Source organism: Mesoplodon bidens, assembly GCF_964165515.1.
Source record: "Mesoplodon bidens genome assembly, chromosome: 6".
Classification (NCBI taxonomy): domain Eukaryota; kingdom Metazoa; phylum Chordata; class Mammalia; order Artiodactyla; family Ziphiidae; genus Mesoplodon; species Mesoplodon bidens.
Window position 1 is genome coordinate 68,050,875 of NC_138162.1, and position 24,261 is coordinate 68,075,135.

General features: G+C 36.4%; 1 protein-coding gene across 3 annotated transcripts in view; it reads left to right on the forward strand.

Annotated features, from left to right (window-relative positions):
- The window catches only part of PTPRD (protein tyrosine phosphatase receptor type D), a 2,148,730-nt gene that overhangs the window by 250,329 nt on the left and 1,874,140 nt on the right, over positions 1–24,261 (forward strand). For all 3 annotated transcript variants that reach the window (XM_081238160.1, XM_081238163.1, XM_081238162.1), the window contains one exon: positions 20,505–20,559. The gene's annotated coding sequence lies outside the window, so the exon portion shown is untranslated. The remainder of the gene's footprint in view (positions 1–20,504; positions 20,560–24,261) is intronic.

A 24,261-nucleotide genomic window follows, 5' to 3' on the forward strand; every position in this document is an offset into this window, starting at 1 on the left:
CACATACATAAGCATTTCCCAAGAGTCATGTATAGAATACCTGTCCTGTAAGCTTTCTATTGTTAACCAAACATTCCTCAGTAAAATATGTTTACAAAATATAGCAGTTTACATAAGCATATTACTGAACCTGAGAAGTCAGAGTACTTTGAATGTTCCCCAAATTTATTTGGCCCAAAAAGATTTTGGATTTTGTTTGCTAACATCAGAAGGAACTAAAATTTATGAAACAAGATGGAAAATACCAAGATACAGATTTCTCATTCATAAGTTCTTCAATAACTCAAATCAGATGGTTAGAAAATGCCGAAGTAGAAATGGAACTTTTGCAGATTTTTATTTTGCCAAAGAACTTAGCTATTTTACCCAAAGAAAATTTACCACAATATAAATGTATAATAATATATAATTCTAAGATGCCTGTTTTCAGGTTATTTAACTAAGAGAAATAAGATATTTATAAGCCTTCCATGAGAAAATGTGCATCTGGTTAGTGAAAACATATTTTTAAATTGACCAAACCATGCCCCTGTCTATTAACAATGGAATACATGTTAAGGTCATCCACAATTATGATGTGCAGTACACACACAAAGGACACACAGCACACATTCCTCTCATGTCCTCCCTCCTCTCTACCAGAATTGTTTGATGTACTTTTCACCCTATGGTAAAAAAATGACATGAAGATGGAGCTAACAAAATAAAAGAGGACATGATATCATACTAGCTGTCGTCTCATAATCCACAGTCTTAATATGGTCCCTTACAGCAATGTGACACACAAGGTATTTCAAACCACCTTCCCAGTACAAATTGGATACAAAACAACTTCTGAATGAAATACAAGAAACATTCTTGTACACTCATAGCTAAGAGTAAAGAATTTAAGGAAAATCTTTGACAAGATCCTAAGAGGAAGTAAGAATTGGATGTGGCTATTCTGTGCACATTTATCAACACCAGATACCCAGAGACTTGAATTGTAAAGGTTATAAAGAGGGCAAAAGACAGTATTTGTGGAATCTGGGAAATTCTCCTGTAAACTAGATTGACTCTCATGTATATCATCCACAAATACACATACATCTACATTAGCATTTTAAAAGTCAAAAACTGGAGACATTCTAAATGTCTATCAACTTAATTGTCTATCAAAATTTATATACATATTGATATATACATATATACATACATATATAAATATACATCATTAGATGACTTCCATAAACTTAAAGCTGAGCAATTGCGAAAGTATTCTTAAAGGATGATACTATTCATGTATATTATTAAAGCAGGTAAACTGTACTGTTATTGTTTAGAGATATTTATATATGTAGGAAGAGCACTGGAAATATAACTACTAAATAGGTGGCTAGTAACCTGAGGGGGTAAGGGGACGATGTACAGTAGTTTGGAAACACAGTTCAGAAGGTTTTAATTTTATTGATAAAGTTCCATTTTTAAGCTGGATTGTAAGGACATGGAAGTTCACTCTATTATTCTTTATGTCTTTCTTATGTTTCAGATATTTAACAATAGGCAAAAAAATTATTCAGTTCATCCCTGAGAATGGCTTGAAGGATTTCTAGTAGTTTCTTTAATTTTCATAGTCTTTGGTTGTGTTTTGGAGCTAACTTTCTAATGTAATATAGAATAAAATTATCAAATTATATTTTCTAACAAATGATTAAAATTTCCTTTTTTGGACATGGACCTAAAATAAATGAAATAAATATTTGATGAATAATATTTTGGCATAAGGTTGTCATAAACTGTGCTTTTAAAGAGCGTGTTCTCATTTTGTGAGAGGTAAAGAAAAATCTTGATTTTTTTAAAAGAGCCTAACGTTATTTTGACTATCCTGTCTTGAGAGGCTTTATGTTGATGACTTCAGCATGATTCCTCTGAAAGTGTGCACTTAAACCCCATGCTCCCCAAACCTTCTCTTCTCCAGTACTAAGGTTGAAGGGAGTGGTGAGAGGTTGTTGTATTGTTGAAAATAGAAGATAGTGGAGTTAAATAGTGCTTATTATAATGATGCAAACAGTGTTTGTCCAATTAATATTGATGACCGAAAAGTACTGTTAGGAAGTGGAGTAAAAAAAACTCTGGGATGGTCTAGTGCCTGGGAGGGAAAAGCATTAGGATTTGCTGTTAGTGGTTCCATCAGTGTCACTGGGTCATTACTGCAAGGTTTTTTCTGCAGAAACTGTTTCTAGTGCAAACTTTAGGAATACCTCAACAACATTAACATGACAACAACTGCACCCCCAAACCTGATCATAAGGGAAAGTTTTTAAATGACTTTTTAAAGGGAGAGTTTCAAATATATAACTGTAATATAGCTGAGCGTATTGGAAATGATTATTTCAAGATCATTATTATTTTTGGCAAACTAGCTGATAAATAGGGTGAAAAGTAGGTCTTCTGGTAATTTTAAGGGTCTTGTTAAAGGAAAATTACCTCACCTCACATACACATTCTTTGTGGCTTATGAACTTTGAGAGGATTTTACTCAGCTATTCACTCTGTTCAATATGGTCATCTTTTTTTTCATGATACAAAAGTTAACCTAAAGATATTGCTGTATTAAGGACTAGTATTATGGGTGTTGTATAAGAGAAGCAGAAAAATGAGAGTTAATATAGATTTCTCTGGATAAAAACCTGCATAAAATAGGTTATATCCTATTTTGTAAGCTCTGTACTTAAGTCACTTCAATAACATATTGAATATAAATAGTATAGTGAATAGAGTAATAGAAATAGGACAGTATCATTATTATGCAAATACTAATAGATTGTTGGAAATGTTTATATCCAACACCTCAGAATGCTTGAACAAGCAATACATTCAATTACATATGCTCTTGGAACTATAAATCCACATACTCACACATATACAGCTATTACTACTTGTGATCCATATTTCATTACTTTAATCTTACATGTAAGACAATTGTCTGTTTTATATGCAGGACCTCGAGTGCTCTGTCTACAGAGGTGATGTAAAATTTCTACATGAATAGCAATAAATCATGTAAATTCAGCCCTAATCAAATGAAATGTGGTAGAGAGGATGGAAGAAGAATCGGAATGAGAATGGTCAAAACAAACTATTGAGTATAAGAATCTGCCCAATTGAAGCGATGCACTAATATTGGGTTAAGTACTTCCAGCTATGAAACAAAAACTCAGATCAGCAGGAGTGTTTGTATAATTATAACAATCTATTGATACTTAAACAGGATAAAGTAATTTTTGTATGTTTGGATTTTAATACAATGTTTTCTTACCAATTCAGTGAACACAACTCAATTAGTTTCAAAAATGAGGTGAAAATGGACCACCTGCCAAAGTTTCATAAAATAAAAATGGGTTGCATTGGAACTATACGCAGAGCCCACAGATTGATTTAATAAGAAGCCACCTTATTCAGTCCTCTTTCCACCACATTCTGTTCCTAAAATGAGGCTTAATGAAATCGGTTTCACCTATCAATACCTGCAAAATTAACATGCTTACCTAATATTGACTCAAAACAATCTCTCTCTTAAGCTATGTTTTCCTAAAGAGAGTGGCTGACGCATCTAGTTAGGTCTGAATTTTTTTTTTTTTTTTTTTTTTTTTGGTACGCGGGCCTCTCACTGTTGTGGCCTCTCCCGTTGCGGAGCACAGGCTCTGGACGTGCAGGCTCAGCGGCCATGGCTCACGGGCCCAGCTGCTCCGCAGCATGTGGGATCTTCCCGGACCGGGGCACAAACCCGTATTCCCTGCATTGGCAGGCGGACTCTCAACCACTGCGCCACCAGGGAAGCCCAGGTCTGAATTTTTGATCCATCTACTTTCACTATCAAAGTACCATTTGGGAAATGAACATGTTGATTGTTTTGTATACCTCTTTGAATTTTCCTAGGTCGCTGAATTTTTATTCCTCAAAAAGCTTAAGAAATTTAAAAGAAGAAAAAACAAAGGGGAAATATGAGGCTTTTTTTCTTGTGCAAATATAAAATGAAATTTTAGGAATCCTCTGCTTGTCAAAAAAGTTAGAATTCAAACTTCTGGAAGATGTTAACCCCTTATTGCCCAGTATTATTTCTTAGATAAATGATGGATTTTGATCCAAGCTTCTGCACAGTTAAAGACTAAGGGTTCCAGCTATGATTGAATCCAACGTGCCTATTTAGCACTCTGCAATCACTCTATGGCTTCAACACAATATCCTTTCTTAAGGGTGAATAAGAGGTTCTATTTGAACAAATCCATTCCCCCTTCTTTAGAGAGGGTTTGTGTGTGGCTCTTAATCTCCATCAGAGTGTAATTGGGCCCTGAAAGAAACAGATTGGCTATTGTTGACCATCTGATAGGCACTGCAGAGAGCCAGGGAAAAGCATGATTCATTGATTTTTTTTTTTTTTTTTTTTTTTTTTTTGCGGTACGCGGGCTTCTCACTGTTGCGGCCTCTCCCGTTGCGGAGCACAGGCTCCGGACGTGCAGTCTCAGCGGCCATGGCTCACGGGCCCAGCCGCTCCGCGGCACGTGGGATCCTCCCGGACCGCGGCACGAACCCGTGTCCCTTGCATCGGCAGGCGGACTCTCAACCACTGCGCCACCAGGGAAGCCCTTTTTTTTTTGTTTGTTTTTGATTCATTGATTTTAATCATGGTCATATGAGCCACTTCAGAGATTATTATGTAAAATAAATATAAATTTAAGACATGCAAAATAAAGGCAATATTTTAGATTACAGAATTGTTTAGAATGCCTACTTCCAAGATAAACTGGCTTGATTCTTGTTGACCTAAAACAAATAGGCTGTCTTATGTTTTCCAGCAAAAAATGGGTATATTCAGGATCACAGAGAATCACAGTTTGGGGTCTGCAAACATGGGGAGCCATGTGCAAGTCCCATGACAATAAGGGAAGGAGAACACTTTTATAAAGAGGAAAAGGAAATCGAAGGGCTCTAGTAAACAAAGAGTTCCTGGCTTTTCATTGGCTGAGACCTTGCTAGGAAAGAAGAAGGGTCTTTCTTCTTGTTAGGCTCCACTGTCATCAGAGGGTGTGACAGCTCCCATTCTGGTTTCCCAACTCTAATTGAGGTTTCTGTTTATTAATTTTTTATATTCTGAATGTTATTTCTTAGTCCATTTGACTGTGTTTAACCATAAAAGGAAATTGCTTGCTAATTAATTGCTGAAACACAAATTGACAGGGCTTAACAAGGTGCATCATCCCTATGATAAAATACAGAGAGGGGGGAAAAATGTACCTAATGTAGTTGGTCTATTTATTAATCCAAGAACTATTGTCTAATCTATATTATTCTATAGCCTGTGAACTTATACCACCCTGCAGGCTAGTTCTACCCATTCACCTGCCTTAACAAGCATCATTAATATTTCTGTTTTTATTACTTGAAAGATACAGGGGTGATGCTGAGTTGCTTTGTAGCAACATGATCCTGAAAATTTCTCAGTCTTATCAGTGTAAATTTCTGGTGACATCCAAGTCCCATACTGTATCTTTTATTTTCTCTCCAAGTTCTCATCATATTAAAGGTATACTGATTTGTTCTCTATAACTGAAACCACCATATTAAATAGTATCCCCTCCATGAAAAAAAAATTGACAGGGTGGACTTTATTAAAATTGAAAATTTTTGCTCTGTGGTAGGCACATTCAAAGAAACTATTTGCAAAAGACACATCTGATAAAGGATTGTGTCTTAGTTTAGACTGCTATAACAGAATAGCACAGACTAAGTGGCTTAAATAATAAACATTTATTTCTTACATTTCTAGAGATTGGGAAGTCTAAGCTCAAGGCATGAACAGATTTGATGTATGATGAGTGCTCTCTTCCAGACTGCAGACTGCCAATTTCTTGTTGTACCCTCACATAGCAGAAACGGCAAGAAAATTCTCTGGAATATTTTTTATAAGGCATTAATGCCATTTATAATTTCTCATGACTAATTACCTCCCAAAGGTTCCACCTCCAAATACTGTCGCATGAGAGGTTAGGATTTCAGCATATGAATTTTGGAGGGACACAAATAATTCAGTCTATTACAGACTGTTATCCAAAATATATGAAGAACTCTTAAATTCTTAAAACTTGACAATAAGAAAACAACCTTATTAAAAATTGGCCAACGACCTTAACAGATACCTTCAAAAATATACAGATGGCAAAAAAGTATATAAAACATTGCTCTTAGGTTCTTTCTCTATGTCTGCGTCTTTATTCCTGTCCTGAAGAACCTAAGGGCAGGACAGGAATAAAGACGCAGACATAGAGAATGGACTTGAGGACACGGGGAGGGGGAAGGGTAAGCTGGGACAAAGTGAGAGAGTGGCATGGACATATATACACTACCAAATGTAAAATAGATGGCTAGTGGGAAGCAGCCACATAGCACAGGGAGATCAACTTAGTGCTTTGTGTCCACCTAGAGAGGTGGGATAGGGAGGCTGGGAGGGAGATGCAAGAGGGAGGAGATATGGGAATGTATGTAAACTTATAGCTGATTCACTTTGTTATACAACAGAAACTAACACACCATTGTAAAGCAATTATACTCCAAGAAAGAGGTTAAAAAAAATAAAACATTGTTCTATGTATGTCATCAGGGAAGTGTAAATTTAAAAAAAAATAGATACTACTACACACCTATTAGAGTGGCCAAAATCTAGAATGCTGATAATACCAAATGCTAACGAAGATGTGGAACAACAGGAATTCTCATTCATTCTTGGTGGGAATGCAAAATGGTACAGATATTTTGGAAAACAATTCAGCAGTTTCTTACAAAACTAAATATACTCTTACAATGGTAGAATCCAGCAATCATACTCCTTGGTATTTACTAAAAGGAGCTGAAAGCTTGTGTCCACAAAAAATCCATACACAGGATGTTTATAGAGGCTTTATTCAAAATTGCCAAAACTTGGAAGCAACTGAGATGTTCTTCAGTGGTGAATGGATAAATAAACTGTGGTATATCCAGGCAATGGGATAGTATTGAGTGCCAAAAAGAAATGATGTATCAATTCATGAAAAGACATGAAGGACCTTTAAATGCATTTTACTAAGTGAGAGAAGCCAATCTGAGAAGACTACATACTATAGGATTCCAACTATATGACATTCTGGAAAGGACAAAACTATGTCGACAATGAAAAGATCAGTGGTTGCCAGGGACTGCAGGGAAGGAAGAATGGATAGAGCACAGAGGATATTTAGGGCAATGAAAGTACCCTGTGTGATATTATAATGATGTATATATATCATTATACATTTCTCCAAACTCATTGGCTGTACTATACCATGAGTGATTCCTAATGTAAACTATAGACTTTGAGTGATAATGATGTGTCAGTGTAGTTTCATTAGTTGGAACAGACGTACGTACCACTCTGATCAGCTCTGGTCAGTGGTGTTGTTAGTGGGGGGAGTTATGCAACTGTTGTGGTAGGGGGTATATGGGAAATATGTGTACCTTCCACTAAATTTTATCATGAACCTAAAACTCCTCTAAAAAGTTTGTCTATTTTAAAAATAAAAATAAATAATATCCTCTCAAGGACAAATTAGTTGTTATTTATTAACTATATTAATGAGATACTAGAAATGGATGAAGGATTTGAATAGACAGTTTCCAAAAAAGATTGTAAATTGCCAATAAGCACGTAAAAAGATGCTCACTTTATTAGTTATTAGAGAAATACAAGTCAAAACCACAGTGAGGTATCATTACAGATCCACTAAGATAATTATAAGTAAAAAGTCAGATAATAGCAGTATTCTTGAGGTTGTAGAGAAATTGGAATCCTCAAACATTGCTGACATATAAATGTATATATCATAAATGTATATATCATGTAAATGAATATAAATGGTGCCATCCACTTTGGAAAACATTTGGAAAGTTTCTCTAAATGATAAACATAGATTTACCCTATGATCTTACACTTGCACTACTAGGCCTATACTCATGAGAAATGAAAACATAAGTCCACAAAAACTTGTACACAAATGTTTATAGCATGGCTGCATTTCTTTCTGGGAGCTCTAGGAGAAAATGCATTTCCTTGTCTTTTCTACCTTCTAAAGGCTTCCTGCATTACAGATATCTCCTCCATCTTCAAAGCGAGCAGTGGCAATGGCCAGCAGAGTCTTTGTCAGATCATATCATTCTGATTCTTACTCTCCTGCCTCACTTTCTTGCTTATGAGAACCCTTATGATTACACCTGAATACTCCAGAATAATCTCCACCAACTCAAATTCTCCTCATTAGCAATTTAATTCCCCTATACTATGTAACATAAGATATTCACAGGTTTTGGGAATTAGAACATTAATATGTTTAGGGGATAATTATCCTGCTTACCACAGATGACTCCTTTTTTAAATTTATTTTCTACCATTTCTAAATGATTATTTTAAAATTAACCTTAAATTCAACAGATATTACTAAATGAAAATAACCATGTACACTTTTCTGTGTATTCAAACAATGTATTCAATAATGGGGGAGGTAAGCTATTTTTAATTTCATAATAGCATATGCTAAAAGATACATTTTTTCCACTTTTTTTAAATTTTTTGCTTTATAACAAATTTAATCAGTTATACATATACATATGTTCCCATATCCCCTCCCTTTTGCATCTCCCTCCCACCCTCCCTATCCCACCCCTCCAGGCAGTCACAAAGCACCGAGCTGATCTCCCTGTGCTATGTGGCTGCTTCCCACTAGCTATCTACCTTACGTTTGGTAGTGTATATATGTCCATGCCGCTCTTTCACTTTGTCACAGCTTACCCTTCCCCCTCCCCATATCCTCAAGTCCATTCTCTAGTAGGTCTGTGTCTGTATTCCTGTCTTACCCCTATGTTCTTCATGACATTTTTTTTTCTTAAATTCCATATATATGTGTCAGCATAGAGTATTTGTCTTTCTCTTTCTGACTTACTTCACTCTGTAAGACAGACTCTAGGTCCATCCACCTCATTACACATAGCTCAATTTCATTTCTTTTTATGGCTGAGTAATATTCCATTGTATATATGTGCCACATCTTCTTTACCCATTCATCCGATGATGGACACTTAGGTTGTTTCCATCTCCGGGCTATTGTAAATAGGGCTGCTATGAACATTTTGGTACATGTCTCTTTTTGAATTATGGTTTTCTCAGGGTATATGCCCAGTAGTGGGATTGCTGGGTCATATGGTAGTTCTATTGGTAGTTTTTTAAGGAACCTCCATACCGTTCTCCATAGTGGCTGTACCAATTCACATTCCCACCAGCAGTGCAAGAGTGTTCCCTTTTTTCCACACCCTCTCCAGCATTTATTGTTTGTAGATTTTTTGATGATGGCCATTCTGACTGGTGTGAGATGATATCTCATTGTAGTTTTGATTTGCATTTCTCTAATGAGTAAAGATGTTGAGCATCCTTTCATGTGTTTGTTGGCAGTCTGTATATCTTCTGTGGAGAAATGTCTATTTAGGTCTTCTGCCCATTTTTGGATTGGGTTGTTTGTTTTTTTGTTATTGAGCTGCATGAGCTGCTTATAAATTTTGGAGATTAATCCTTTGTCAGTTGCTTTATTTACAAATATTTTCTCCCATTCTGAGGGTTGTCTTTTGGTCTTGTTTATGGTTTCCTTTGCTGTGCAAAAGCTTTTCAGTTTCATTAGGTCCCATGTGTTTATTTTTGTTTTTATTTCCATTTCTCTAGGAGGTGGGTCAAAAAGGATCTTGCTGTGATTTATGTCATAGAGTGTTCTGCCTATGTTTTCCTCTAAGAGTTTGATAGTGTCTGGCCTTACATTTAGGTCTTTAATCCATTTTGAGCTTATTTTTGTGTATGGTGTTAGGGAGTGATCTAATCTCATACTTTTACATGTCCCTGTCCAGTTTTCCCAGCACCACTTATTGAAGAGACTGTCCTTTCTCCACTGTACATTCCTGCCTCCTTTATCAAAGATAAGGTGACCATATGTCCATGGGTTTATCTCTGGGCTTTCTATCCTGTTCCATTGATCTATCTTTCTGTTTTTGTGCCAGTACCATACTGTCTTGATTACTGTAGCTTTGTAGTATAGTCTGAAGTCAGGGAGCCTGATTCCTCCAGCTCCATTTTTCGTTCTCAAGATTGCTTTGGCTATTCGGGGTCTTTTGTGTTTCCATACAAATTGTGAAATTTTTTGCTCTAGTTCTGTGAAAAATGCCCGTGGTAGTTTGATAGGGATTGCATTGAATCTGTAGATTGCTTTGGGTAGTAGAGTCATTTTCACAATGTTGATTCTTCCAATCCAAGAACATGGTACATCTCTCCATCTATTTGTATCATCTTTAATTTCTTTCATCAGTGTCTTATAATTTTCTGCATACAGGTCTTTTGTCTCCTTAGGTAGGTTTATTCCTAGATATTTTATTCTTTTTGTTGCAATGGTAAATGGGAGTGTTTCCTTGATTTCACTTTCAGATTTTTCATCATTAGTATATAGGAATGCCAGAGATTTCTGTGCATTAATTTTGTATCCTGCAACTTTACCAAATTCATTGATTAGCTCTAGTAGTTTTCTGGTAGCATCTTTAGGATTCTCTATGTATAGTATCATGTCATCTGCAAACAGTGACAGCTTTACTTCTTCTTTTCCGATTTGTCTTCCTTTATTTCCTTTTCTTCTCTGATTGCTGTGGCTAAAACTTCCAAAACTAGGTTGAATAAGAGTGGTGAGAGTGGGCAACCTTGTCTTGTTCCTGATCTTAGTGGAAATGGTTTCAGTTTTTCACCATTGAGGACGATGCTGGCTGTGGGTTTGTCATATGTGGCCTTTATTATGTGGAGGAGAGTTCCCTCTATGCCTACTTTCTGCAGGGTTTTTTATCATAAATGGGTGTTGAATTTTGTCGAAAGCTTTCTCTGCATCTATTGAGATGATCATATGGTTTTTCTCCTTCAATTTGTTAATATGGTGTATCACGTTGATTGATTTGCGTATATTGAAGAATCCTTGCATTACTGGAATAAACCCCACTTGATCATGGTGTATGATCCTTTTAATGTGCTGTTGGATTCTGTTTGCTAGTATTTTGTTGAGGATTTTTGCATGTATATTCATCAGTGATATTGGCCTGTAGTTTTCTTTCTTTGTGACATCCTTGCCTGGTTTTGGTATCAAGGTGATGGTGGCCTCGTAGAATGAGTTTGGGAGTGTTCCTCCCTCTGCTATATTTTGGAAGAGTTTGAGAAAGATAGGTGTTAGCTCTTCTCTAAATGCTTGATAGAATTCACCTGTGAAGCCATATGGTCCTGGGCTTTTGTTTGTTGGAAGATTTTTTATCACAGTTTCAATTTCAGTGCTTGTGATTGGTCTGTTCATATTTTCTATTTCTTCCTGATTCAGTCTTGGCAGGTTGTGCATTTCTAAGAATTTGTCCATTTCTTCCAGGTTGTCCATTTTATTGGCATAGAGTTGCTTGTAGTAATCTCTCATGATCTTTTGTATTTCTGCACTGTCAGTTGTTACTTCTCCTTTTTCATTTCTAATTCTATTGATTTGAGTCTTCTCCCTTTTTTTCTTGATGAGTCTGGCTAATGGTTTATCAATTTTGTTTATCTTCTCAAAGAACCAGCTTTTAGTTTTATTGATCTTAGCTATCATTTCCTTCATTTCTTTTTCATTTATTTATGATCTGATTTTTATGATTTCTTTCCTTCTGCTAACTTTGGGATGTTTTTGTTCTTCTTTCTCTAATTGCTTTAGGTGCAAGGTTAGGTTGTTTATTCGAGATGTTTCCTGTTTCTTAAGGTGGGATTGTATTGCTATAAACTTCCCTCTTAGAACTGCTTTTGCTGCATCCCATAGGTTTTGGGTCGTCGTGTCTCCATTGTCATTTGTTTCTAGGTATTTTTTAATTTCCCCTTTGATTTCTTCAGTGATCACTTCGTTATTAAGTAGTATATTGTTTAGCCTCCATGTGTTTGTATTTTTTACAGCTCTTATCCTGTAATTGATATCTAGTCTCATAGCATTGTGGTCGGAAAAGATACTTGATACAATTTCAATTTTCTTAAATTTACCAAGGCTTGATTTGTGACCCAAGATATGATCTATCCTGGAGAATGTTCCATGAGCACTTGAGAAAAATGTGTATTCTGTTGTTTTTGGATGGAATGTCCTATAAATATCAATTAAGTCCATCTTGTTTAATGTATCATTTAAAGCTTGTGTTTCCTTATTTATTTTCATTTTGGATGATCTGTCCATTGGTGAAAGTGGGGTGTTAAAGTCCCCTACTATGATTGTGTTACTGTTGATTTCTCCTTTTATGGCTCTTAGTATTTGCCTTATGTATTGAGGTGCTCCTATGTTGGGTGCATAAATATTTACAATTGTTATATCTTCTTCTTGGATCGATCCCTTGATCATTATGTAGTGTCCTTCTTTGTCTCTTCTAGTAGTCTTAATTTTAAAGTCTATTTTGTCTGATATGAGAATTGCTACTCCAGCTTTCTTTTGGTTTCCATTTGCATGGAATATCTTTTTCCATCCCCTTACTTTCAGTCTGTATGTGTCTCTAGGTCTGAAGTGGGTCTCTTGTAGACAGCATATATATGGGTCTTGTTTTTGTATCCATTCAGCCAATCTGTGTCTTTTGGTGGGAGCATTTAGTCCATTTACATTTAAGGTAATTATCGATATGTATGTTCCTATTCCCATTTTCTTAATTGTTTTGGGTTCGTTATTGTAGGTCTTTTCCTTCTGTTGTGTTTCTTGCCTAGAGAAGTTCCTTTAGCATTTGTTGTAAAGCTGGTTTGGTGGTGCTGAACTCTCTCAGCTTTTGCTTGTCTGTAAACGTTTTAACTTCTCCATCAAATCTGAATGAGATCTTTGCTGGGTAGAGTAATCTTGGTTGCAGATTTTTCTCCTTCATCACTTTAATTATGTCCTGCCACTCCCTTCTGGCTTGTAGAGTTTCTGCTGAGAGATCAGCTGTTATCCTGATGGGGATTCCCTTGTGTGTTATTTGTTGTTTTTGCCTTGCTGCTTTTAATATGATTTCTTTGTGTTTAATTTTTGACAGTTTGATTAATATGTGTCTTGGCGTATTTCTCCTTGGATTTATTCTGTATGGGACTCTCTGTGCCTCCTGGAGTTGATTAACTCTTTCCTTTCCCATATTAGGGAAGTTTTCAACTATAATCTCTTCAAATATTTTCTCAGTCCCTTTCTTTTTCTCTTCTTCTTCTGGAACCCCTATAATTCGAATGTTGGTGCGTTTAATGTTGTCCCAGAGGTCTCTGAGACTGTCCTCTGTTCTTTTCATTCTTTTTCTTTATTTTGCGCTGCAGCAGTTATTTCCACTATTTTATCTTCCACCTCACTTATCCGTTCTTCTGCCTCAGTTATTCTGCTATTGATCCCATCTAGAGTATTTTTTATTTCATGTATTGTGTTTTTAATCGATGCTTGATTCATCTTTAGTTCTTCTAGATCCTTGTTAACTGTTTCTTGCATTTTGTCTATTCTATTTCCAAGATTTTGGATCTGGGAAATAGAATCTTGGATCATCTTTACCATCATTATTCTGAATTCTTTTTCAGGTAGACTGCCTATTTCCTCTTCATTTGTTAGGTCTGGTGGGTTTTTATCTTGCTCCTTCTCCTGCTCTGTGTTTTTCTGTCTTCTCATTTTGCTTATGTTACTGTGTTGGGGGTCTCCTTTTTGCAGGCTGCAGGTTCGTAGTTCCCGTTGTTTTTGGTGTCTGTCCCCAGTGGCTAAGGTTGGTTTAGTGGGTTGTGTAGGCTTCCTGGTGGAGGGGACTAGTGCCTGTGTTCTGGTGGGTGAGGCTGGATCTTGTCTTTCTGGTGGGCAGGTCCACGTCTGGTGGTGTGTTTTGGGGTGTCTGCGGACTTTTTATGATTTTAGGCCACCTCTCTGCTAATGGGTGGCGTTGTGTTCCTGTCTTGCTAGTTGTTTGGCATAGGGTGTCCAGCACTGTAGCTTGCTGGTCGTTGAGTGAAGCTGGGTGCTGCTGTTGAGATGGAGATCTCTGGAAGATTTTCGCCGTTTGATATTATGTGGAGCTGGGAGGTCTCTTGTGGACCAGTGTCCTGAAGTTGGCTCTCCCACCTCAGAGGCACAGCACGGACTCTTGGCTCCTCAATTTGGGATGATGTGTTGTCTATTCATGTATTCCACAGATGCAGGGTACATCAAGTTGATTGTGGAGCTTTAATCCGCTGCTTCTGAGGCTGCTGGGAGAGGTTTCCCTTTCTCTTCTTTGTTCTCACAGCTCCTGGGTCTCAGCTTTGGATTTGGCCCCGCCTCTGCGTGTAGGTCGCCGGAGGGCGTCTGTTCTTCGCTCAGACAGGACAGGGTTAAAGGAGCAGCCTCTTCGGGGACTCTGGCTCACTCAGGCCGGGCGGGAGGGAGGGGCACGGAGTGCGGGGCGAGCCTGCAGCGGCAGAGGTTGGCGTGACGTTGCACCAGCCCGAGGCGCGCCGTGCGTTCTCCCAGGGAAGCCGCCCCTGGATCCCGGGACCCCGGCAGTGGCGGGCTGCACAGGCTCCCGGAAGGGCGGTGTGGACAGCGACCTGCACTCGCACACAGGCCTCTTGGCGGCGGCAGCAGCAGCCCCAGCGTCCCACGCCCATCACTGGGCTCTGCGCTTTCAGTCGTGACTCGCGCCCGTCTGTGGAGCCCCTTTAAGCAGCGCTCTTAATCCCCTCTCCTCGCGCACCAGGAAACCAAGAGGGAAGAAAAAGTCTCTTGCCTCTTCGGCAGCTCCAGAGTTTTCCCGGACTCCCTGCCGGCTAGCTGTGGCACATTAGCCCCCTTCAGGCTGAGTTCTCGCCGCCAACCCCAGTCCTCTCCCTGCGCTCTGACCGAAGCCCGAGCCTCAGCTTCCAGCGCCGCCCGCCCTGGCGGGCGAGCAGACAAGCCTCTCGGGCTGGTGAGTGCCGCTCGGCACCGCTCCTCTGTGCGGGAATCTCTCCGCTTTGCCCTACCCAGGTATGTGGGGAGTTTCTTGCCTTTTGGGAGGTCTGGGGTCTTCTGCCAGCGTTCAGTAGGTGTTCTGTAGGAGTTGTTCCACGTGTAGCTGTATTTCTGGTGTATCCGTGGGGAGGAAGGTGATCTCCGCGTCTTACTCTTCCGCCATCTTACCCAGAAGTCCAAAGATACATTTTTAATACAGGGATACAAAGTTTATTTTGCATGAAATAACTGACCAAGAACATTTTTCTTTTTAATTTATTTTTGCCTGTGTTGGGTCTTTGTTGCTGAGCGCGAGCTTTCTCTAGTTGCAGCCAGCGGGGGCTACTCTTCGTTGCGGTGCGTGGGCTTCTCATTGCAGTGGCTTCTCTTGTTGCGGAGCACGGGCTCTAGGCACACGTGCTTCAGTAGTTGCGGCTCGTGGCTCAGTAGCTGTGGCTCACGGGCTCTAGAGCGCAGGCTCAGTCGTTGCGGTGCACGGGCTTAGTGGCTCCGCGGCATGTGGGATCTTCCCGGACCAGGGCTCGAACCCGTGTCCCCTGCATTGGCAGGTGGATTCTTAACCACTGCACCACCAGGGAAGGCCCCAAGAACATATTTTTAAGAAAAAGTCAGAGTCCATTTTGTTGCTTAGAGGGATAGAATTTTGACTGAGTGATGATATATGCTATGCATGGAGCAGTGTTTTAGCACTTGTAGTATGTGAAAGTCATCCCTGTTTTAAATCATTAGAGTTCTAATTTATACCCCCAAACACTATTTTCTGATGCTTCTTTTACCTGAAATTAAATGGTGCTCTTTAAAAAAATCTAGAAAACAACATTTCCTGGTAAGAAAATGGATCATAGGCATAACTGATTGTCATTTTAGATAATTTACAGTTAGAACGTCAAACTGATCTTAACATTGCCTCATGAAAACTGATCTGAGAGTTAACAAAAAATTACCTGGAGGAAGAGCAAAATGTACCCGTGAAAGGCAGGACTGACCTGAACTAGCCCCAAGGAAAGCCAGTGGAGTGTTAGGACAGGCAGGAGCAAGGCAGCGAAGCAAACAGCAACTGGATGGGAGGGAGGGTGTCTGTGGCTCATGGGAATAAAAATAGATGGAGACTAGTATGGTGAGTAGGTGTCATAGTGAAGAGAAAGGTCCCCATAGCCTAAGATTTGACCACTTGACAGCTATAAGTATTTAAACATTTCCTTTATTTTAATGACATCACGGTTATGCAGAAGATAAAACTGTAACTCTTTATTGCAAGATTTTACACAAATTGATAATCAGACAACTGGACATAGACAAGATCAGTCAGAGATGAACAGCTGCTGTAAGGTCTATGCAGGAACACACATTCTTAGAATTATAGTGCCTCTTGCTTTTGGATCCACACCTGTGCATCCTCTTCCACTATTGATTTCAGCAAATAACCCAAGGACAGGAAAGCAAAATGCTCTCTCCTCCTCACCAGTTCTGCCTACAGACATGGGGAAAAGATGCTCTCAAATATTATCTTCAACTCTGTTAATGACACTGAACTCAAGGTGGAAAAGGGTAATGGCTCATCATGGAATTTTTTTAAACCTACCTATTCAGATATATTTTATTTTTCTGGAGTTCTCATATCACTTGTAGTTTAAAATAATACCATCATTTTATAATACAACACATATAGTCTGTGCCATATTAATTAGTTAAATTACTGTATAACACATTTTCATATTTTTCCAGTCTTTATTTTGTTTTCCTGATTTTTTTTACACTGTTTTTCAATTCTTAGACATTCTGCATCAGGTAATTGATTGATTCATTCATAATGCATTTAAAATATGAATTGAGCTCTCAAGTGAACCAGGTATTATATTTAAATCCTTGGACTAACAAGGTCAGTAGACATATATTTTGCTCTCAAGGAGCCCAAGTTCTTGTTTTGGGTGACATTACCTAAGAACCAGGGAATGGGTTTTGCTTTTAATTTGTCTTTTCATATTTTTTTCAAGGACTTCTTCTAATTTTTACATGGAAACATTTATATCAGCATTTTGATCTTAGGATCCTATTTTGTTCTTTAAAATGCTTTCATTGACTCTAGTGTTTTATTTTGTGTTTTTGGTATAATTGCTTAAATTTAATGCATCAATAGTTCTGTACTGTCTTATATAAAAGCTGTTAAAAGATTACTCAGAATTATCAAAATATATTTTCATGTGTAAAGTCACAAATATATTGTGATCATTTTTTATAATAGAAAATTTTTATTAGTTTCTTTATACAACAAATAATTATTGAGCACTTTCTATGATTCAGAAACTGATGGGAATTCATCAGTGTACAAAAAAGATTAGTCTTTTTGACTTTGGTCTACACAAAGCTTCCTTTCTAGAAGGTGTAAGGAAAGGGAAATAGGGTTCAGAAACAGAAAGTTACATAATTGTACTATAATAAGTATGATTGGGATTTTCTGGGTGTAACAGTAGCATGTAAAATAAATATCTATCATAAGTATGGGATAACAGAGAAGGTATGGCATCAGAGTATTTTTGCATGATTATGATTTTTTTTAAGTGGCATTTACAAGAAATGTGGAGGTAGGGCTTATAGAAAAGATGCTTAATTATATATGTAAATATATATATAAATTATATATATATATATATATATAATTGTTCCTATTAAAGAATTGTAATTTTTTATTTGTTCATTCAACAAAAATTTATTTCTCTAGCAGGGACTAGACTAATTAGTAAATACATAGTGGAAGAAAACACACACACACTATATACCTTAATGGAATTCATAATCCAAAGGATTGTTTAATTACCTCACTGTAGTGTTCAAATATCCCATATTCACTAGATAATTATGTGGGAATATATTGGAATATGTTACATATAAAATACCACATTAATAGAAAGATTAGGAATAAACAAAATTGTACTTTAGGTAAGCATACTTCTTTATTTGGAAAATAAAAATTTCGCTCTTTTTTAAGGGGTTATTCAACTAATTTGTCATGAAATATACCTATCCTGAGATTTTCAGCCTATAAATTAATTGCTTATATGAATTTTTCTATTGTTGCAAAGATTCAATAATAATCATCCTTCTTTGCTATATTGATGCCTATGCCATTTCTGAATTCTGCATGTTTTTATCTTAAATGTATAGAAACAGAAAAAGTCATACTGAAAGTTATATTGAAATTTTTAGAGCTGTTTGAGTGCTTATTTACAAACATATTACATTTCTTCTATGTTCTACTTAATTAAAAATTATGACTATATTCTTGAATAAACAAAGTAAACAAGTAAAGAGGACATGTCACCTGTTAGTGACACTGAACAAAGTCAAGAGCACACTCATGATGTGGATAGAAGTCAATAGGATCTGACGGTCTCCCAATGAAATGCATGTGCAGTCCATACTAATTAGCCTGTAAATCAGACTGACACTTGAGTTTATTTGGGCCAGAAAGACTACCTACTGTCAAGCAATCAAGCACTACCCCTTTAATTGCAATTTATTCCAACAACCACGCTTTATTGATCCTAGCAACACTTATACCACAGCAGTATCATTATTTGACTTTATTTTAACAGCTTTGAAAGGTTAGGAAATTAGAAACCACTGTAAAAGAGACCATTAAAAATTGAGTTGCTTACATTGCTTCACGCTCTGTGTTAACAATGCTAACTATATTTATGGAATTATATAAAAAGAGAAGGAAAAGGGGACTTAATATTTATTAGGCACCTAATAAGAGCTAGTGCTTCCTTACAGTGAATATTACTTTGCAATCACCAAAAAAAAAAAAAAACACACATAAAAGCAGGGAGGATCAATATTGTTATTTGCATTTTACAGATAAGCTGCAGCTTAGAGGTTAAGTAAACTTCCCAGAACTTTAATGTTAAAATGTTAAAATCATCTCTCTTACTCCAAAGCATGTGTTTAATTTCTTGCAAGATTTTTGCACACTGGCCATTCTATGATATGGTGTTCATCATGACACACTCTAAGTGCTATTTGAAGTGTGAAGACAGCACATCCACATGAGTTTTGTACCCAATATGGTTTTTAAAACATAAAACATCAGTGTATGATCACTCTTATTTGTCAGTTGTATTAACTTTTATAAACCTATTTATTTTTTTTTCTGTATTTAAACATTAGAGTTGTGGAGTTTCAATTTGGAATTTTCAGCTAATTAGACAATGTAAGCAGCATGCCTAGTAAGAAAACTTTTAGAGTTTCAGTGAATCTTTAGGAAATATTTGGTGAATATGAAGAGTAGCTTAAAGTTTGGCCTTTCGTTTATTTTCCCCCAATTTAAAAAGGCTACCTGACTTAATTTAATTTTGATAATTAAAACTTGCATATATTTCAGATATACAAATAGATGAATTGATATATATGTATACATTGTGAAATATTTACCACAATCAAGCTAATTAACATATCCATTACCTCATCTAGTTAGCATTTGAGGTGGGGGGGAGTGAGAAACTTAAGATTCACCCTTTTAACAAATTTCAAATGTAACAAATTTCAAATATATTATACAATATTGTTAACTATAATCACATTGTTGCACCTTAAATCTGCAGAACTTATTTATATTGCATAACTAAACTATGTACCCCTTGACAAGTATCTTCCCATATCTCACTCTCCTTAGCTACTGAGAGCCACCATTCTGCTCTCTGTTTTTATGAAATTGACATTTCGGATTCCACATATGACTGAGAACATGCAGTATTTGTTACTCTGCATCTGGCTTATTTCACTTATAAAGATTTTGGGTTTTTGCATGTTGTCACAAATGACAGGGTTTCTTTCTTTTTTAAGGCTAATATTTCAGTTTGTGTGTGTGTATATGTGCGCACACACATATATATATATATAGCCAAATATATAGTCACATTTTCTTTATCCATCCGTCAACGAACATTTGGGAATGTAAATTGGTACAACCATTTTGGGAAAACACTATGGAGTTTCCTCAAAATATTAAAAATATAACTACATTTTAATCCAGTAATCTCACTTCTGGATATATATTCAAAGGATATGAAATCAGTATCTCAAAGAGATTTCTGCACTCCTGTGTTCATTTCAGCATTATTCATAATAGCAAAGATATGGAAACAACCTAAATATCCTCCTTAATGAATGGATAAAGTTTGTCATTTCTTATACATGCTTTCTGAGTAGACCTGATTGAACGCTTAGTTATTACAATTTTTCATGAATCCCCTGTAAATCTCTGACTAGATTTAAGCCACATTTAGTCTGGTTAACAGGAAGGGACCAAAAGGTGGAGGCTCTAAACTTCCTCTTTGTATCTGGAGTAGCTCTACTTCTAAAGCTTTCATTTGTTATACTTCCACAAAATTTCATTCACAGAATGAATAAACCAATAAACCTTATAGTATTAATTAAATTAAAAATCATGGATCTAGTCCAATGTCCTCATTTTTGCAGGTGAAGAAATGGAGATTCAAAGAAGTAAAGGACCTGTCTCAAAGTCACAGTACTAGTAAGTAATATCTGCAAATCTAGAGTCAGATGTCAGACTGTTTGACCTGAGTTCTATCCATTGCATAATAATAGCTTTTCATTTCAGACACAGTGTTGGAAAGTCTATAAAACTCTGTTTCCATCCCTGACATATGGTCATTGGCACTAATTGCATGTCACCTGTGTTCAGTTCTGCTATACACTTTAGAAGATACTTAGAAACTGTTACAGGATGTTCAGTTTAGAAGAGACAGTGTAACTCATGAGATGGTGTTGCAAAAGAAAGCTGGCATTCATTTCAGGACTTGCCATGTCCTAGGTGCTTAATAAGAATCATTCCATTTAATCTTCAAAAACTCTTGTAAGTGTTTTATCCCTATTTGAGAAATAAACTAAGGCTCTAAGGTAGTTGATAGTTTGCCCTAGTACATAGAGCTATTTAATGTCAGAGCTGGTTTCAAATCTAAATCTGACTTCAAAGGCGCCCACTTTTTGTACTGTACAATTCTGAAATTAAACAAAGACAGGGATTGATACAAATAGTACATAATTCCAAACTAGTGTGATATACACAGTTGTATGATATAGTGCCAAGAGGAAACTAGTGAAAGATCAACTTGGGTTGACACTGTAAAGATTGATATGTTCTTGTTATTGACTCCAAACTAGCAATTCTTGGAAAGCTTGTTACTATGAAGACATTATATATAATAATATCTGTAAATGACTGGAAAATATTTGCAACACATATATAATGACATTACAGGTAGAGATTGCTAACTTGTCAAGATAAAGTAGAATGGAAATTTCAAAAAATGGAGGCTTTATTTTAGCTGTTGGAATATGAATGAATTATTGAAGAAAGCAAATGGCATTTTGAGCTGGATGGGATATAGATATGTGAGGTTGGATAAAATAATTTCTTTCAAGACGGAAGTATGAGAAGCATGGAGGTGGAAATGAATAGGGACATTTTGGCAATAGGGGATAGACTGAATCTTCAAATATGATAAGGAAGAGTTGAGATATTATTTCAAAAGGTTGAACTGGGATTCTTTGGTAGAAGTTTTGAAGCCTGATCTAAAAAATTATATGTTACTATATAAACAAAAAATGGATATTGATGGTGTTGGTCTTTTGTTATTATTATTATTTATTTGTTGTTCTAATCTGTGCGATCCTATAATCATAACTGTGCCTTGGAAAAATTATGATAGCATTATGATGGACGGACTACATAGATGAAAAATCAGAAGTGAGGAGACCAAGTAGCTGGTGTGAAAAAAATAACGAGGCAAACATTCCTCCTTAATTTCTATCTATTTTTATCTGTTAAAGATAATGACATCTCCCCTTCCCAGTGCTTGTAATCGCTCAGATTTCTAGAGTAACTTTGGGGAGAAAATATTACTGATCTCATGTACCAGACCTTAGCTCAATCTTGCCTCTAAGAAACAAACATAAAAGTCCATAGATCCAATATCCAATTTCCTCCCAGTTGTCCTTTTCCTGATAAATATTTGTTGAATGAATAAATACATCTCTTTTCTATCTGCTTTTCTACCTTGAAAATTCCTGTCATGTAGAGGAGAAGACAGATGTCATGATAGCTTTATTATCCTGGAAACCTATCTCTTCCTAGAGAAGTCTTTCTGAGTGAAAACTTTCCTTGTGCTTTGAAGATACCAGTTTGCCTAAAATTGCACTTTAGTTGGAGGAAAGGAAAAAGTAAGGGATACTTGTTTTTCTCATAAGGAGCATAAACAAATAGGAAGTAGCTGTGCTGTCTTAAAGCATTGTGCCCATATAATGAAGGAATAACAAAAAAAAAAAAAGAAAAAAGGCTTTATGCAAATTAAGAATCATTCAGCTTCTTAAAGGTCAACTGCTTGGTTTTAACATCCAAATAGGGAGGAAAGAGCTCTAAAAGGTCTCTGCCCTCATGTTAGATAAACTATACAGGACAACTTCTAGCACTCCCCTCATTTTAGAAACCTTCTTATTCCAGGAATTGTATGCATTCATTAATGAGTCTGACCAATACCACCCAAATACCCTGCTGCTTCCTAACTATGATCCCACAAATAATGGCAACAATATGCTTTCTTCTTACTCAGTTGAATTCATCATAGCCGTGAAACTTTCTTCAGAATTTTTTTTTCCTGTTTTGTGGATTGCATTTTTGACCCCAGGTTCCCTTTAAGAATGTGCTTCATTTAATTTATATCCATTTGTCTTATGAACAATACATCTGCTAAATTATCCCTTCTATATTGAATCTCTGCTCTGCTTTCTCAGAGAAAACATAGGCTGCTCCAAACATGGGCTATCCCTCTCAAAGGCAATCCCTTTGCCATTAGAGATCTTTTTGCCTAACTGATACATAACATTCTGAACTTCTAAGAAAGCAACACTTTGATGTAGGGGCTAGTCAAGTAAATTCTATACATAAGATTTGATATTTTGTTTGGTCAGGTATTTGAAATGAAAAGGTGAGTTAGAGTTTTAGGTGGGAAAGGAAAGTAGCAGTACATCTTTATCAATAGATGCAATAAAAGTCAAAATAGGCCAACCATGTGAGGTTTGGTTGAGCACTGAATATCCATAACACTGTGTCTGGTACACAGAAAAATTATTTGTGGAGTGAATATATATGTTATTGGCTTGTAACTGACACTTCTTTGGTCTTTTCAATGTCTATTTGTGAAATTACTGTAGTCTATCAGTTAAAGGTGACATTGGATTGGATAGAAATCTAGCATTAGATTTCAAGCAACTGTCTCAAGGATCAATCCGCTGCTTGCCTAAATGTCACTCATGAGCCAAAAAGCTGAGTTTGCTCAGTGACTGAGCTATAGCACTCCAAGTGACTCCTGGTAGCCAATTGTGCTGAGAAGTGAAGATGAACGTTGCATACTCAGCTTTGTTTCTTGGTTGTAACTATGATACTGCTAGCAAGACACAGTGGTATTCCATTTATAGTTTTCTTTTTATACATTCTGAATTGGTCTTTGGGCTAAAAATAGAAGGAGGTTCATATGATAGAGATGCAACTTACTTCATAACTCTTTAATCTCTGGTATAGAGAAATGAGAGAAAACATTTGCTTTATTTTCCAAGTGATGAATTAATAAATGTAGTACTATGAAAATTTTAAAGAAAAAGGATTACTGAAAATGTGTTTGAGCATAAAATATATCATTTTATTATGGGAGGTAGTTTGGCACAGAGATTAAGTATATAGATCCCGGGGAAACATAATTTGTGTAAAATAATGGGTTCCACTATTTATATGACCTTGGAAAAGTTTTCAAATGTGTCTGTGCCTCACATTCTTCCCCTGTAAAAACATCTACCTCATAGAAAAAGTAAAGCATGAGTCCATATAAAACTCTTGTTTTATATTTAATTTTTCAATAGCACAACTTCTGTATGTTAAAAACTATATTAATTTTCTTAGTACATATTCCATTATACCCTGACTGATGTTTTCCACATAAATTTCCTATTCAAATGCACAGTAAGTTGATAAGTACCATTCTTTGCAACTATATCTAAGTCCTCTTGCAATATGACATTAAGAAGAGTAAGGCATGCTGTGTTTGTAGTATCTATATCTATAAATCTAAATATCTTTACTGATTATATATATTTCTAACCCTAACTTTTCAGAATCTTTGGATTAAATTTTTATTTGGAATTTATAATAAAATGCATATAC